The sequence below is a fragment of the Motacilla alba genome, chromosome 11 (genome assembly GCF_015832195.1).
Source record: "Motacilla alba alba isolate MOTALB_02 chromosome 11, Motacilla_alba_V1.0_pri, whole genome shotgun sequence".
Lineage (NCBI taxonomy): Eukaryota > Metazoa > Chordata > Aves > Passeriformes > Motacillidae > Motacilla > Motacilla alba.
This window is the reverse complement of record NC_052026.1, coordinates 16,610,309-16,625,206: the sequence shown is the minus strand read 5'-3', so window position 1 is coordinate 16,625,206 and position 14,898 is coordinate 16,610,309. Positions and strand designations below refer to the sequence as shown.

At 42.4% G+C, this 14,898-nt stretch overlaps 1 protein-coding gene and 1 long non-coding RNA gene across 4 annotated transcripts in view; both read right to left on the bottom strand.

Annotated features, from left to right (window-relative positions):
* The window catches only part of PLCG2 (phospholipase C gamma 2), a 55,170-nt gene extending 52,073 nt beyond the window's left edge, over positions 1–3,097 (bottom strand). The window contains exon 1 of one of the 3 annotated variants that reach the window (XM_038147943.1): positions 2,984–3,097. The gene's annotated coding sequence lies outside the window, so the exon portion shown is untranslated. Of the gene's footprint in view, positions 1–2,941 lie in introns of all 3 variants that reach the window. The other 2 variants (XM_038147942.1, XM_038147941.1) reach the window with 2 other exon arrangements.
* A 2,441-nt stretch (positions 3,098–5,538) lies between these two features.
* On the bottom strand, positions 5,539–10,101 carry LOC119705582. The gene is made up of 4 exons (XR_005258269.1): positions 9,935–10,101; positions 9,730–9,823; positions 8,835–8,927; positions 5,539–5,654 (listed from the first exon to the last, which is right to left on the bottom strand). It is a non-coding gene; the product is annotated as an uncharacterized LOC119705582 (long non-coding RNA).
* Positions 10,102–14,898: the final 4,797 nt, after the last annotated feature.

The following is a 14,898-nucleotide window of genomic DNA, read 5'->3' as shown; positions in this document are numbered from 1 at the left end:
TGATTACTCCTCAGTGAGATTATTTACAAACAGGATGGTCTGCAAGCTGCTCCGTCACCCATGAAGGAGCAGCATTGTCACACAAGTCGCAGGGGTTGCTGCCACACAGCTCCCAGCCATCCCCCTTAGCCCGATCCCCGAGCAGGACAGGTTTAAAGCAGCTCTGTGCATGCAGCCACGGCTCTCCTCTGCTTCTCTTCCTCTCTGCTCAGGCCACTGCTCTCCATCACAAGCACTTTCAGTTTCCGTGTTCATGGCTAACTCGACCGTGGCACTTCTCGCTTCCCCTTCGTGACTTCTGCCAGCCCTCGCCCCCTCACCCCGTGTCGCTGTCTCCTGACTGCTCTTTGCTGCTCCCTCTCACTGACAGCACTCGATTGCCTTTTACCATCGTGTCACCAGCTGCTCTAGGGGCAATCTCCCCGACTTTGAAGCTGTCCAGTGCAATCTTTCCAATCCTTTTTTGAATTCTACCACTTCAATAAACACTTTTTTTTGTTTGTTTTCGCAAGTTAACAGAGAAGCCACAGGAGTCCCTTCTTACCCCTACACTGCCAGCCGTGAGCTGGAAGTGCCCTACAGCAGGATGCAGAGCATGGTTTGCAAAACATAGACATCATTTAGCATTTTATACTGCCTTGTTACATTAAGAAAAAAATGGAATATTCTTTCCTTATACTACTGAAAAAAAATTATGTATCCCAATCCTACAGCTGGGAGGGAGTGAACAACTTTGAAGTACTGTAAGTAACAGTGGATTTATTATTTTCTTTTAGCCATAATGTAACTGATCCTTTTAGACCACCTGAAGATAATCAGATAATCATTTAAATTATGACAGGCCTGAAGCTAAAAAGACAGCCATGGTCATCTTGCTACAATAATTTGTTAAAATAAGAAATGAAAGGAGGGAAATACAAACAATTAAATTAAAATCTTTGAATAGTGTCGGTTTTCTAATAAAAAAATTAGAAACCCTGTCTTCTCACTTTGCTCTGTTCATTAAGAATCATAATTTAAAAAAATAAGCTGTGATCTGGGACAAGGATTAAGCATTTGTGCAACACTACACTGAATAACAAAAAACTGAACTCTTAAATGAGTATAGTGTTTCAAGAGATGATAAAAAAACATACATCAGCTCTGTTTTTTACAGTACAAGGTGTGGCTGTTAAATGAAATATGATTTAGAAAAACAAGAAAAGAAGTTTCTAAATACAGCTATTTAATAAAGGGCAATGTAGTAGGTTTTTTAAGAGATAACTCCCTTAGTACAAAGGAACTGCCTCTCAGAGGTGGCTTCTTAAGCAGTTTCTGTTGAATATAATATACTGTACTTCCCCTTTTAAAGGAGCTCTTTCTCCCGAAACTAGAGAGAACAGAGGATTTAATCTAACTTAACTCCTAAGTCACAAGCCAAGTTTTTGACTTAAGGTGGAAAGAATATTGCAATATTTGATCAACTTAACTGACCACTCCTGGACTGTTCTGGCTACCTGCTCCACTTTAAGAGCAACATCACAGAAAGCTGCCTAATAGTAAAAGAACTAACAGAAGTCCTTAGATAAGGCCTTCAAACATCAGGAATTGTCTTACACTCACCCACAGGTGCCCCCCAGCCTTCCTGATACCCATCACTGCACAACAACTTGAATTAACAATCTTTCTACCCATTCATGCAGCAGAATTCTGTGATGACCTTCAGCAGCCCATTACCTGCATGCCTCCAACCCAGCAGAGTGTGAACTACAAGATGCTGTGTGTGATAGAAGCATCACTGATCTTCCGCTGAAAAGTTACTTAAGCCTCAGTTGGAAAGATCCAGCATCACTTACAGGACTCAGCAAGTGAGTTAATAATCATCAAAACATGCCACAAGCTCCAGCGTCGACACAGACATGACTCTTTCCCTTTGAATGTAGGAATTACAGGAGCTAAATTTTGAAGGTGCCCTGTACCATATGCAAAACTTGGATCACTTGTTACTGTTTGTGTAAGACCTGTTCTGATAGGTCTTAATTGAAAAGTCTGACTAATCTGGACTAAAAAGTTTAAAAGACACACTGCAAGTAACCAAGTAAACATGGACATTAAAAAAAAAAATCCATATTCTATTTAATCTATCCTGTCCACTTAGTTTTATTTCATTTACTCCAGACTTTAACAAACAAACCCTTCATAGCAGAAGATTAGCGCACAGCTCGTAACTCTCTTCATGATAACACACAATCTATAAACACACCAGCTAGCAAAGAATAGCTCAGAAAACCACTGATGGATCCATAGTCTGTTACAATTTCACCCACATGACACAGCAGGTGCTTTCCAGACACAGAAAGTTAACCCAGAAGTGCAGTTCAAAGTTTGTCTCCAGTCAATTTCTAAATTTTTCCATGTGCTCTGGTTGCAAAAAGTTTGTTGCATCCTCTGCCCGGAGCTCTGCCTTTGGATTGAGGACATCACGTCGCCAGATGGGTACACACCAGTGACACCAGCACAGTACCACAGCAGTAATAATTAATAACAATCCATGCATGGCTCTTGCGATGCAGCTGCTGCCCGCAGAGCCCTGCGGCCTGGCGGGACGAGCAGGGGAGCGGAACCGCCGCAGGACGGTGCCCACCTGCCCGGGCAAGCCGGGCCCTCGGCGGGGCAGGGCCGCGCACGGCTGGGCTGCTGTCAGGCACTGCCACACTGCCAAGGTTTCCTTCCTTCTTCTCCGCCAGCCTGGGCTGCGGCGGGGCCCGGCCAGACACAAGGTGCGGGGCGGCAGGGCCACCTCAGGGAGCCCCCAGACTCCCTTGTCCGCTCCAGCCCAAGCGCCCGCCGCCCCCCGGCACGACTGTCCCTCACCCTCCGCTGCACCGGCCCCGCGCATCCCCCGCCTGCCCTCCCCAGAGCCTCCCGCCGGGCTCGCCGCCCCGCCCCAGCCCCGCGGCACCTGCTGCTGCTGCTGCTGCTGCTGCCGCCGGGCCGCCCTCACCTGCGCGGCAGCGGCGGGGGCTCCGTGCGGCGGCGGGGCAGTGCCGGCGCTGCCGTCCCGCTGCCGTCCCGCTGGTCCCGCGGCGCCTCTCGGGGCTCCGCTTCTGCCGTCACCGGGAAGGGGCGGCGCCACCTGACCCCGCGGCCACCCCGGGCGCCCGTGGCGCGGGCTGCCCTCAGCCCCGGGGCACCGGCCCTGCCCTCCCGCGTCCTCCTCAGCGCCGAAGCGGGGCCGGGACTGCTGGGAATTCCTCGCCCCGTCCCGGGGCTGCTGTCGAGGCGAGCCCCCGGCTGCCACTGTCCCCGCAGAGCCCCATGCCCTCAGCCGACCCTGCGGCGCGGTGTCCCCTCTGCCAGGGCGGGCTGTCCCCCGGCTCGGAGCTGATGTTCTGCTCATCTGAGGGTGGTTGAGCCTTAGGAAAAGGCTGTACGGCTTCACTGTCGCTGGAATTACCTTGTCAAGTTAAAACTGACTCCAAGTGATCCACTGCATTTTTATCGCACGTCAGTTTCGGAGTGGCAATGCTAGAAGTGTTTCCCAGATTGGGATTCAGAAGAATAGTGGTAGGACGATATCCTGCTTGCAGGTCAAGCCCTGGTACAGCCGTTCAACTTGATGCATAGGTCTTGCCCCAGACCAATTTGATAAATCTGGGGAAAATTCCTACACTCATAGGATGACAAGGTCATCACAGGGAGCAAGTCATGGCAGTTCAGCAGACACCAAAACAAGTGCCCAGAAATTAAAGCTAGAGATGCCAAAGCATTTCCAGGGAAGATCTTGGCCATTTCTGCAAGAGCTGTGCCATGTTACAATGGCAGGTCCTGTATTCCAAATACTGATTCCCAAACACTGTTATAATGGAGTTTAAGTTTCATGTAGGTAATTCTTCATCTCCCCTCCTTCCTGGCAGAAGGCACAAGGGAGTGAAAAGCACAGTCTTTTAACAGACTAATCTACCCTATTGAGAGGGAAAAATAGTTTTCCGTATTTTCAGTCAGCATTGTAAATAGTTGAACAGTAATCACACATTAATTGATACTTTCACCCTATACGTGCAGAAACTACTGAAAGAAGATGATACCTCCGAGGGGGTTCTGCACCAAATGCCACCAAAAATATTCCCTAGCTACACAGAAGGAGAAGAAAACATCAATTGTGTCCAGCTCTTCTGTAGGAGCAATTTGGGAAACTCTTCCCAAAAGCAAACTAACAGGCCTTTATCATGTTCAAAAGTACCAAAGAGTTTCAAATAAGTATGACCTATCAGAAATGAACTAAGAACACATTCAAAATATACCACCACAACAGGAAGAAAAGCCTGAAAGCCAATACCTGGGAAAGGTGTGGTTCATTTTAAATGCAAAACAAAAAGATGATCATTGCAATCTTATCACTGTTTGCTATTCTGTGAAGACTTTTCACATTTTTCCAGAAGTCTAACCTGAGAAAAGTTTTTCTCTTTATAAAGTGTGACTCCATTACAAATTCACATAACAACATCTAACAGGAGCCATGGTAGTAAATTAATAAGAATAGCAGAATAATTATTAATCACACCATGGTGTCTCTGCCATACATTATTTTTAGCTCTTCATCTTTAAAGTCTTCAATGTTTCATGTTGAAGCTGCCTTTGAAGTTATGTGAACAGTGGCAAAAATCAGGAGCCATGCAGCCAATTTCCCCAGCTGTGGATGCTAATACCCAAACATCCATTCACACCACAGAGAGCTGAAGGGTGCAGGTGATCCTGAGCATTTTACAAGCAGGAGATGGCAGTATTCACTGAATGTCAGCTGTCGGATCCAGGAGTCATCTGGGTCCGTTGACAGTGAATCTGAGTTCCAGCAAATACCAGCCCCAGCAGCCCCTCCTGGTTCTGCTTCACTTGGCCAGGTACCAACAGTCTCCTCACCAGTCATATGGCACAGCTTCAGCACAGGAACCACCCTTGAACAACCCAGAAGCCACACAGGCACACAGAGCTCCTCATCTTGATGGTATTTAGAGCTTGTGCTGCAGTAGTTAAAACACTGCTGCAAAGAAAAACTTTGGTCTGGACATACTTGTGGTTGTGCCTCACTGGTGTTTTGGAAGGACAAATAAAACCTACCCATTCCCAACATTTCTTGCATGAACTTAGATAAAATGCTCTTAAAGCTGAAGAATCATTATATAGCCAGAGAAAATGTGTATCTTGAAGAGAGTCATAGCTGCAGTGGGGATCATAACAGTGAATCCTGAAAATTGCAGGATGTAACAAAATCTCAGATGGAGTAAGCAATCCTTCAAACCAAACCAATAAATGAGTAACTCTTAGAAACACCAGCTGTTACTCAGCACATTCACTAGACCTGAAATAAGAGTACTCAGACATCCTCACAATCCCAACAGATTTGAGTTATTATCAGAATCAGCAGCTCTGCCATCCAACAACCAAACCTCAAAAGTGAGAACTTCCAAGCAGACAACATAGTTACCTGTAAGGATTATGGATTTCATAGTCACAGATAACTACCAGGTGACATCTCCAGTCCTTAAAAAAAAAAAAAAAAAAAAAACAAACCAAAAAAAACACTGTAGAGCTTTTTTTTCTCTGAGGAAAATATATGCTGAGGACAGTTGTGGGAAAATTAGGTCTCTGAGTTGAAGAATCTGCCCCAGCAAAGCCTGTGTGTTAAAAAAGAAGATGGTTAACCACTAGAATAAAATCTTCCTTCCTTTATTCTTTTTTTTTTCAGTTTAACTTCCTTCTTAAAATTTTTAGGACCCTTTGAATTGTTAAAATATCACAATTTATAGTATAAGATCTGAAAAGCAAGTTTTTCAGCTATAGTTTTACATTTTGGTCATAAATCTCTCAGAAAGGGAATTTATAGTGTTCATGCTGACACTCTCTTAATTACAGCATTGAAAAGTTCAACCCTGTCTTATATTTGGTAATGAAGTGTTGATTGCTTCCCCTGAAGAATAAAGCAAGGCATGAAAGAGAAGCACAGGACTAACTAGGCAGCCTCGTGGATATAATAAATAATGGTCACAAAACTGGTGCCACTTCCTCACAGGAGATACAGAGAAAAAACAGCTGTTGTGTAGAAGACAGAAGTTGAAATCTTTACCCCATCAATTGTAAGAAATGTTAAAGAGTGATTAGGCAGGAAATATTTTAGAGACTGTCACAGACATTTTGTAGCCAAAGGATTTAGTAACCACCACAGTCTCTGCACTCATTAGCAGGATGTATGTTAGCTCAGCTAGATTTTCTGGTTAGAGCTGCAAAACTATAACCAGATGTTTCATAAAGAAAACTTAATTTTCAAGGTTTGCCTTTATGACCTTTTCATCTGCAGGACTCAAGCTGATTTTAAACCTGTCAGGAGAACTCACACACTTAGAGTTGAGGTAGCAACAACTGCTGCAGCCTGGAGAGAAGAGGGGAAGGATGTCCCTGCCAGTGACAACAGAGCAATCCTGTGCCACTCCAGCTCCTCATGGCAATGGCTTCAGCTACTCTGGGAAGCTTCGATCATCTTTAGTGGCTCAAAGGCCTTTGTAGCATGAAGCTAACCTTTGAGAGCAATGTCCATCTGTAGCAGCACAATGCAAGTAGTGAATTTTACAGATCTACCTTCAACACCATCACAGACTGTGACAGGTCCAACACCCCCAGCACATCTTCTCAACATAACAGAGCTCAGGCTCCTTGAAGAGAAACTCTTGTAGAAAGTGTTCTAGGGTGTACTTGGCTCCATTCTTATCAGAGTTGCATTTTAATCTCGGTAAATTATTGTCACTTAATCATAATATTTAAAGTAAATGTTGACTTAAAGTAAACTACTAAGGTCATTAGCAGAAAAGCTGACATGAAGGAAGGGAGGTTGTACTTGTAAGTGGCTGGCCTGTTGCCTGCTGAAATGTTTGTCTGAGTCCTCAAAAGTTGAGCTGCTCCTCAGTTCAGTCACCCTGTCTCTTGTTAATTGCAAGATTTGCATTTAAAAAATCTTCTGAGGAGTTACTGGCCTTATACACAAAATACAGTGCAGTCCCTTACAATTTCTGTAACAATGTTCATTTGAAGATGTCAAAACAATTTTTAAAAAAATAATGGAAATCATTATATCACATTTTCAAAGGCATCAGGCCCAGAGGGTGAGGAGGTTTGCCAAAGATCTCACAGCAGTTACACGCCTTGGGCAGAACATTGCTTCCAGGTTTTATCCTAATGTCCTGACTTTGGAATGGCATTTCCTCATAGCAAAGCTCACTGTGCCAGAAGAAACCTTTTCATTTATCAGAATTATACTTTCAAAAGTTTCAGTCAAGTGAAAACTCTGCTGTGTGGTTTGGGATGCTCAATAAAAAAACTTTTTAAAAATACATGTGAAAATATTTGAAATAAGTGTCAAAATGCACTTTTTTAGACACGCACTAACGAGTTATTTACTCAGCATCTTGAGCCAGCTTTGACCACAGAAAACACCAGTATGTTTAAAGGGCCTGCAATCCCACCTTCAGATGAAGAGTTAAATATTACAGTCACTACATCCACAGTGATAAGACGCCAGCAGCTCATTACCACTACTATCAACAGTGAGTTGATACCAATGTTACAAGGCCTCAGCAAAAAAGGAAAACTGCAGAAGACTCTGCAGGAAACCAGAGAAATTTTTCTCCTGCGCTTTTTAAGCCAATTACATTAAAATATTTCATAAAAATAATGTGGTTTTGAGTGGGAAGGACTGGGAAAAAAAACAGCATTTGACAATAGTTTGGAATCAAGCGAGTTGTAACTCAGCAGGAAACAGTCCAGTTCTCCCCCAGGTAAATTTCAGCCTTTCATTTCTTTCCCACTACAGAGTAGCACCACGGGTGAATTAAGAAGAAAAAAGGCTCTGTTACCATCTTCTTCAGCCTCCTGCTCTCACTCATTTTTCCTGTGAGCCTGGAGAGGTTTAGGAAAGGGATCTTCAGGCAGGCTGGGCACAACGAGCAGGGCTGAACTCAGCCTTCAGCCACTGCTCTGAGCTCATCCCAGGGAGCCCCAGGGGGGCTCAGTGTGACATGAACACCACCAAGGCTTCTCTCCATGGTCATTTTCCTTTTTCCTCCCATTCTGCTGAACTCCTCTTAGCATTGATCTTGCTACCGCTGGTGGAAGCTTTTCTGGGATCATAAAACAGAGACAGCCCAGGTCCTCCTCTACTTTCTACATGGCTGATTGCAGGGATTTATTATTGTGCAAGGCCTTCCCTCAGGGCGCACAGGAAGGGAGGAGAAGTTCCTTGCATCTGTGCTCACTCATGCATAGATCAGCTTTAATCTGACACATGCTACATCAGAAAAGTTTAGAAAAGCCCTCTAGTTCATCAAAGCACAAGAATTCTCTGGGGAGGGTGACAGCACGCTGGTCCTAATGCAGATAAGCATGTAGTCATGTAAAAACACATATCAAAATGTCACTAAAATCAAATATGATTGAAAAATTAATGATATCCTTGAGTGATAATTTCTGAATAGGGATAGAATGAGAAATGCTCTACAGGGATACGCCTCCCAGATGCCTGTGCCTTGGAAAAGCATCCATCTGGTTATATCTCCAGGATCAGCATATTTGTATAGAATGCAAATCACTCCTGCAACTGCTGTTATCTTTCTGCACTGTAGTCATAACTGAGTGAGTCATGTCAAAGGGTCAAAACCTTCTGTTCCACTTTTTGTGATAAGCATCTTTTCAACATGCAGTGCTAGAGATCCTGTGTGCCAAGAGATCAAGGTGGGAGCTGCCATGGGGTGATCTACAATCATGATTTTTGCACAGAGACTTCTGAGTATCCTGGGGAGCAAATTTACCTTTGTAGCTTCAGAAGAGCCTCAGTTTGGAAGAGCAAAGGACCATTTTTCAGAAATGCAGACAGATATCAACAACCCCATATTGCTGCTTATCTGAAATACATATGTGTGTGTGAATGTATAAAAATGAATATATGTAGAATCCTATTGTTTCACTTATTATATTAAAAATAATCCTTTCACATCTCCAAACAGATTATATTTGTGCAAAATTCAGAAACTGCACAATATGTTTGTAAATACTAGCTACAACACCTCTGGATTACTAACATTTGACTGAAAATCTGAACTTAGACACTCTATGAGATGCTCTAAAAATAGACACAAGATTTTAATTCTACAGAGAAAAAAACAACAAAAACCAGCCAACTTTCTTTCCATGGAAGATTTCTAACATGCTCTTCATTTCACAGGAGACAATGTCTAGAATAAAGAACCTAGCAAAGTGAATTTAAAAGTGCTTATTTGGCCTGATCTACAATTTAAAATTGTCTTGGTTAACTTCAGCTGAGCATCCAGGACTTGCGTGTGCTTGTAATGATTATAAAAATGTCACACACACATACAAAAATTGTTTCCTCTTTTCTCCTTAGACTGGACTAGTAATTTTGAAATACCACCCTCTCTTCCAAAAAAAAAAAAAAAAAAAAAAAAAAAAGCTTTTTTAAATTTTCTTTATGATTAAGAAAGTCCTTTTATCCTGGAACTAAGCTACAGAATATTTTACAGGAGAGAGAGAAGACAAAGGCTGGAACACTGAAGGCTCTGCCAGGTAATTTAAACCCAACTGTGTTCTCTCCAGAACCTTTCTGCCACACATGGGGAATTATTTAACCCCATTTTTGCAAAGGATAACTGCCCTGCTGAGCCTCAAAGGCAGCAATACAGAGCTTACCTTTAATCCTGTGCAGAATAATGAGTGATACACTGCTGAGATTAGTGAGGCAGTGTCAAACGGAGGTTTCTTCCTCTTTGTACTCTGACTCCACCTGGGTAAAAGCACACTGTTAAGACCCCTTAAGCATACAAAATCTCTAATCAAGTTTTCAACAGCCTGGGCCTTTTAGCTAATTTAAAATTTAAAAGAAAAAAGTCGTCACCTTTGATGACATTCACTTCTTCTGCAAGGAGAGATTTTGTTATGGCTGCTGCTAGCAGGGGAAAAAAAATAAAAGCAAAGAAAGCTCTATCAAAAAAGTGGAACACTTATTTTGAAATATGTCCCTTCCAGCTAGCAGGACTCTCTCCTCTTGCTGCCTCTGCATGGGCTGAGCCCTTTTCACACTCACTTGCATCATGCGTTAATAGCCTGGCAATGTGTTAACGATGCCCCCACCTGAGATCAGCAATTCTAACAGTTTCTGGTTGTTTTAGGCAAATTTCAAATTCTTTGCCTTCTAGTTTCTAAACTTTTGGGACGCCCTTTCTTTCTGTTTTAAGTTTTTTTCTGCATCCTCGGTGTTTATAAATTACTTTCTTTACAAACACTAAGAGTCTCAGGGACTCTGCTAACTGAGCTTTTAAGAAAATGTCAAATATCTTTAATCCTTAGGAAGAAAAAAAAAAAAAATCAAAACCCCGAGAATTGAAAAAAGTCACATCTGTTTCGTGATATGCATTTATAATATATATGCAAACACATTCAGCTTGTGTTTACCCACGTGCTGTCAAGAGAAAATGGTTTAAGTATGGAACCTAGGATTTAAAAGCTAGACCAGGAAAGAACTCCTGGTTTGTTATCCTGGAGGGAAATAGATAGGAGAAGGTTCACTTTGTTAATAACTGATAATTTGGACTCATTTTTTTATTTTAAAAATAGCGAATACATTGAAGCTGAATAATACCGGATTTCAATTTATTTATATGCAAATAATAATCAGAATTTTTAATTGGATCTGTAGATAAATGTGTTTAGAAATAAATACGATTTTAACAGATTGAAACGCAATACAAATATTTATATCAAAGCAGAGTTTGAATATGGCAAAACAGAGTTCATTTTTGAGACATTTTATGAAAACAAAACAAAACATGGCACTATTTGACAAAAAAGAAAATACAGAAAACTGAAAATAAAAAGCCATGCAGAAATATAACTGGAGAAGAAGCTCCTTATAGCACCTCTAAGGAAAAGAAAGAAAATCCTGCTCCCAGGAAGTGCCAGTCAGCAGCTTTTCCCTGGTCTGGCAGCACAGATGGAGGGAACACACAGAGCTGCTGACTTGATGACAGACATCTTCAGCGGGCTGAGAAGACCTTGGCCACTGCTGTGGCAGGAAAGCCTCAGTTACACAGCAAAGACAAGAGCTGAAGTTGCTTTTTGATGATTTTTGTAGCGTGACAACAGCCAGGCTTTAGCAGCAGGCAGTGCAATAGCAGCAGTGCTGCAGCAGGAGATTTTGCTAAGAAATTGCCAGACAAAAAAGGCAGCAAAAGAACATCCTTTGATACTACAGAAAGAATATAGCAAAACATTTCCAGCCTCCTACTACAGTGGACACCAGTGAGATACTTTGATGTCAGGGAGGAGATCAGTCAGCAGAATCAGAAAGGACAGGGCTGGAGGAGGTGATGTCTCCAACCCCATGTCCGCCTCTGCCCTGCTCTGCTTTTAGCTCCCTTCTTGTCAAGAGGAGCTTGCTTCCCCCAAAAGATGAGAGATAAGGTCAGTGGAAATGCAAGGTATTGCCAGACTGTGGATATTTTTTTTTCTTTTTTTTTAAAGAGAGGAAATAATGTGTGCGCAGCAGCAGTGGTTCATCTTGGGTCAGTCGGAAAGTGTGGGGCTAAGAATTTAAAAGACAGGCATTTTTGTTTTGTGGTTCTCTCAGACACAAGGCACACAAGAAAACTTTTTTTTGGCTGAAAAATGCAAACTTTGAGTTCACCTACAGCTAGCTGAGGTATCAACATCATGTTTCACTCTGAAGAATGTCACTTGAAGTGGAATACTTTGCATCTGTGGCTGCAGTTATTACAGAAATGCTAAACAGCTAAAACCAGTGCTCCTTTGGATTGCAGCACAGATGATAGCAGAAGGAGGTCAGGAAGACAATGAGAGATTATTATTAACTCCATTCCCACCAGTGAAGAGCTGAGGCGTAATTGGTTTCAAGCTGAAGTTTCACACACATCTTCGCAGCACTTGCTGTGGAAAACGGCAGTCCCTGCTTCTGCTGTCCTTGTCTGCCTCTTGTCATCTCTGCCCCAGCTCAGCCCAGGAGATTAGAAAAATCTGAAAACACAAATCCAAAACTAACCCTGTGAATATTGCAGGTAATGGAAAATAGAGGATCAGCTGGAGATAGATCCCTTTAAGTCACAAAACTGCTTTTAATTTGGCCTTTCGTTGTTGTTACTTATTAGCAATAAACAAGCTGATAATCTTTACTGCTGTAAATGGGCGTGGAAAATTAATGCAACAGAACCACTCAGAAGCTCACAAGAGTAGTCCTTGAACAGCATAGTTGGCTGAAATACCTGGAATTCAGTCTGCATGTTACACAGTTACATCTACCTTCTGATGAGGAGGCTGAAAATAGAGACTCTGTAATTAGGCAAAGCACTGTGGGTTTTGAAATTCGTTAATGAAAAATCCAACCAGCCAGCAAAGAACTGATTCTTGTGTTGACAGAGAGAAAAGGAAAAATCTGTTGTGCCAAGACATCTACGAACAACTTAAAATACATTAAGATATATCTCTCTATATTAAGTTGATGTGACAAAAAAAAAAAAAAAAAAAGTGGAGTAAGAAATCTGTTAATGATTCACTTAAAAAAAAAAAAAAGAAAAAGAAGACATTTTGCAAACAGGAAAAGAATCACCAAGCACAAGTTTTTTGAAAACCTCCACAATTATTTAAAAAATCCACACTAATAATCTCTGTTTCAATATTCCAGCAGGAAAGTTGAGAGCAAAGCTGCCTTGGAAATGCTATTTCTTACTGACGTATGTTTTATAGATATTTTTTTAGACCTTCAGACATCATGGCATTATTTATGTGTGTGCTGAGAACAAATTTGCTGCTTTCCCAGGCTTGATCAAAAATGTTTTTAATCACTCTGTCAAAAATCAGGCTCTGCAGAAAAATTTGGATCAGCTGAAGAGAAAAAAAAGCTGCAGTTGCTCCTCAGTGTGTGTGGAGTCCCTGCGCTATGTTGGTTCAACACTATCTCCTTTTCATATTTACTGTTAAAAGGAAAGATGAATGTTTGAGGGATAGGCTGGTCCTACCATCATAATAAATATGTTTTTTAGTTAGACTTCCCTCTGATTGAAGGAAACCAGCAGTCTTTCTGGATATGTTTTAGTTAAGAAAAAAAAAACAGGAAGAAATGGCCATACTTCTCATACCAAAGTGCTGGGTTACTGCAGATGAGAAGAGAGCCCAGGCAGAGTGACAATCCCAGCTGATTTTACAGGAAATGCCTTTTTAATGAAATGACAGACACGTTTTTATCAGCTGATTTGCAACAATTTGTTCAAAAGGACACCCTAAAATCCTGAACACAGAAAACAGATCCTCTTTATTCTGTAGGGCATGTTGCAGGCCCTTGAGAACAAAGAGCAGAATAATCAACCAAAGGACATCACTGAGGCTGTGCTGTGGTTTTGTAGCACCAGGTCACATCTCAAACCCCACCACCTGAGCTGCTGCTGTTGTGTGACCACAGCTGGGCCACCTGCACTCACACCGGAGCTGTTGTGGCTCCTCTGCTTGTTCACATCACTGCGGGCAGAGGCCGGATCTGGGCTAAACAAAACTCTTGCAAAGCATCCAGGAGAAACCCATGAACTCCATGGAAAGCAGTTGGCTGCTTGTTTTCCTTCCTTGTTTGCCCTCAGATTGTTTGGACTGCAAATATGAGGGAGGTTGATGTCACAAAGAGGACAGGGACAACTTCCTGCAGAAAGCACTGCACAGGCATCCTGAGAGAGCAGCAGCACTCCAAAACACTGAGCCTTTTTCAAGGGATCAGAACACCTCGTTGCAATGGGAGCTTCCCAATCCCTCACCAGAGTCCCTGCATGGCAGCAGCTGCTCTGCACAGCCCGGGGTTTGCATGGCAGAACACACTTCCTGCAGGGATCACAGCAGCACTCTGCTCTCCCCAGCCCTGCGGTTGCTCCTTGGGGACCTCAGGCAAGTCACTCTGTGCCTCACCTTCCCCAGCTGCAAAATGGACAGGAGGATACTTCACTTTGCTGGGATTTTGGATCAGAAATACAGGTGGCAGTGTTTGGGATGCAGTATTTGTGGTACACTATTTATCAAGACTCCACCACCAATGCAGCATTATTACAACTAACATGGCTATTGTTTTACTCCAGATGGAATCTGTGCTATCAAAAGTTATCTTGCTAGACTTAAAAACTAAATCTGCATGAGTGTAGCACTGAAAAAAGAATTGGTAATTCTGAGGCCAATATGCCAACCGTATTTATTCATATCTCTATTTTTTTCAGCTACCACATGATACAATCATGTTGGGAAAAAAGAAATATATTTTATAGCGTTCATTGTTGATGGCAACTTTAACACCTTCTATACTCCTTTCCCAAAGGCAAAGTATTATGTAATAAAAAGAAAGTCAATATTACAGCACTGAGGTTTGGAATTAGCATGATAAATTGAGTTTTAAAACAACACTGGCCCTATCCTGTACTCAGAGATAATAGAACAGATGACTTATAAGTGCTGCCACTTCGAATATAACACAGAAAGAGACTGCCAAAGTAATATTCCTATTTATGTATGTCACATTACATTTATATATCCCTTCTACTACACTTCCTCAAGCTAGAAGGCTGTGGTGTGTGGACTGTCTCAGTCAGGAAACTTGCTCCAGTTCCAATTCCACTCCTCCTGCCTGAAGCCCTCAGCAAACCTTCCAGGAGCTCCTGGCTGCTGTGGTTTCAAGCCAGTGACCCAGGAACACCAGCAAGCATGGTTCAGATTCCTAAAATTCTCCTTTCATTAAAATATCATCCATGCTACTCTGGCACTTGCTTTGTTATTCATACCAGGGTTTGTGTGCATTCTTCTAGGACCATTTATGCCATC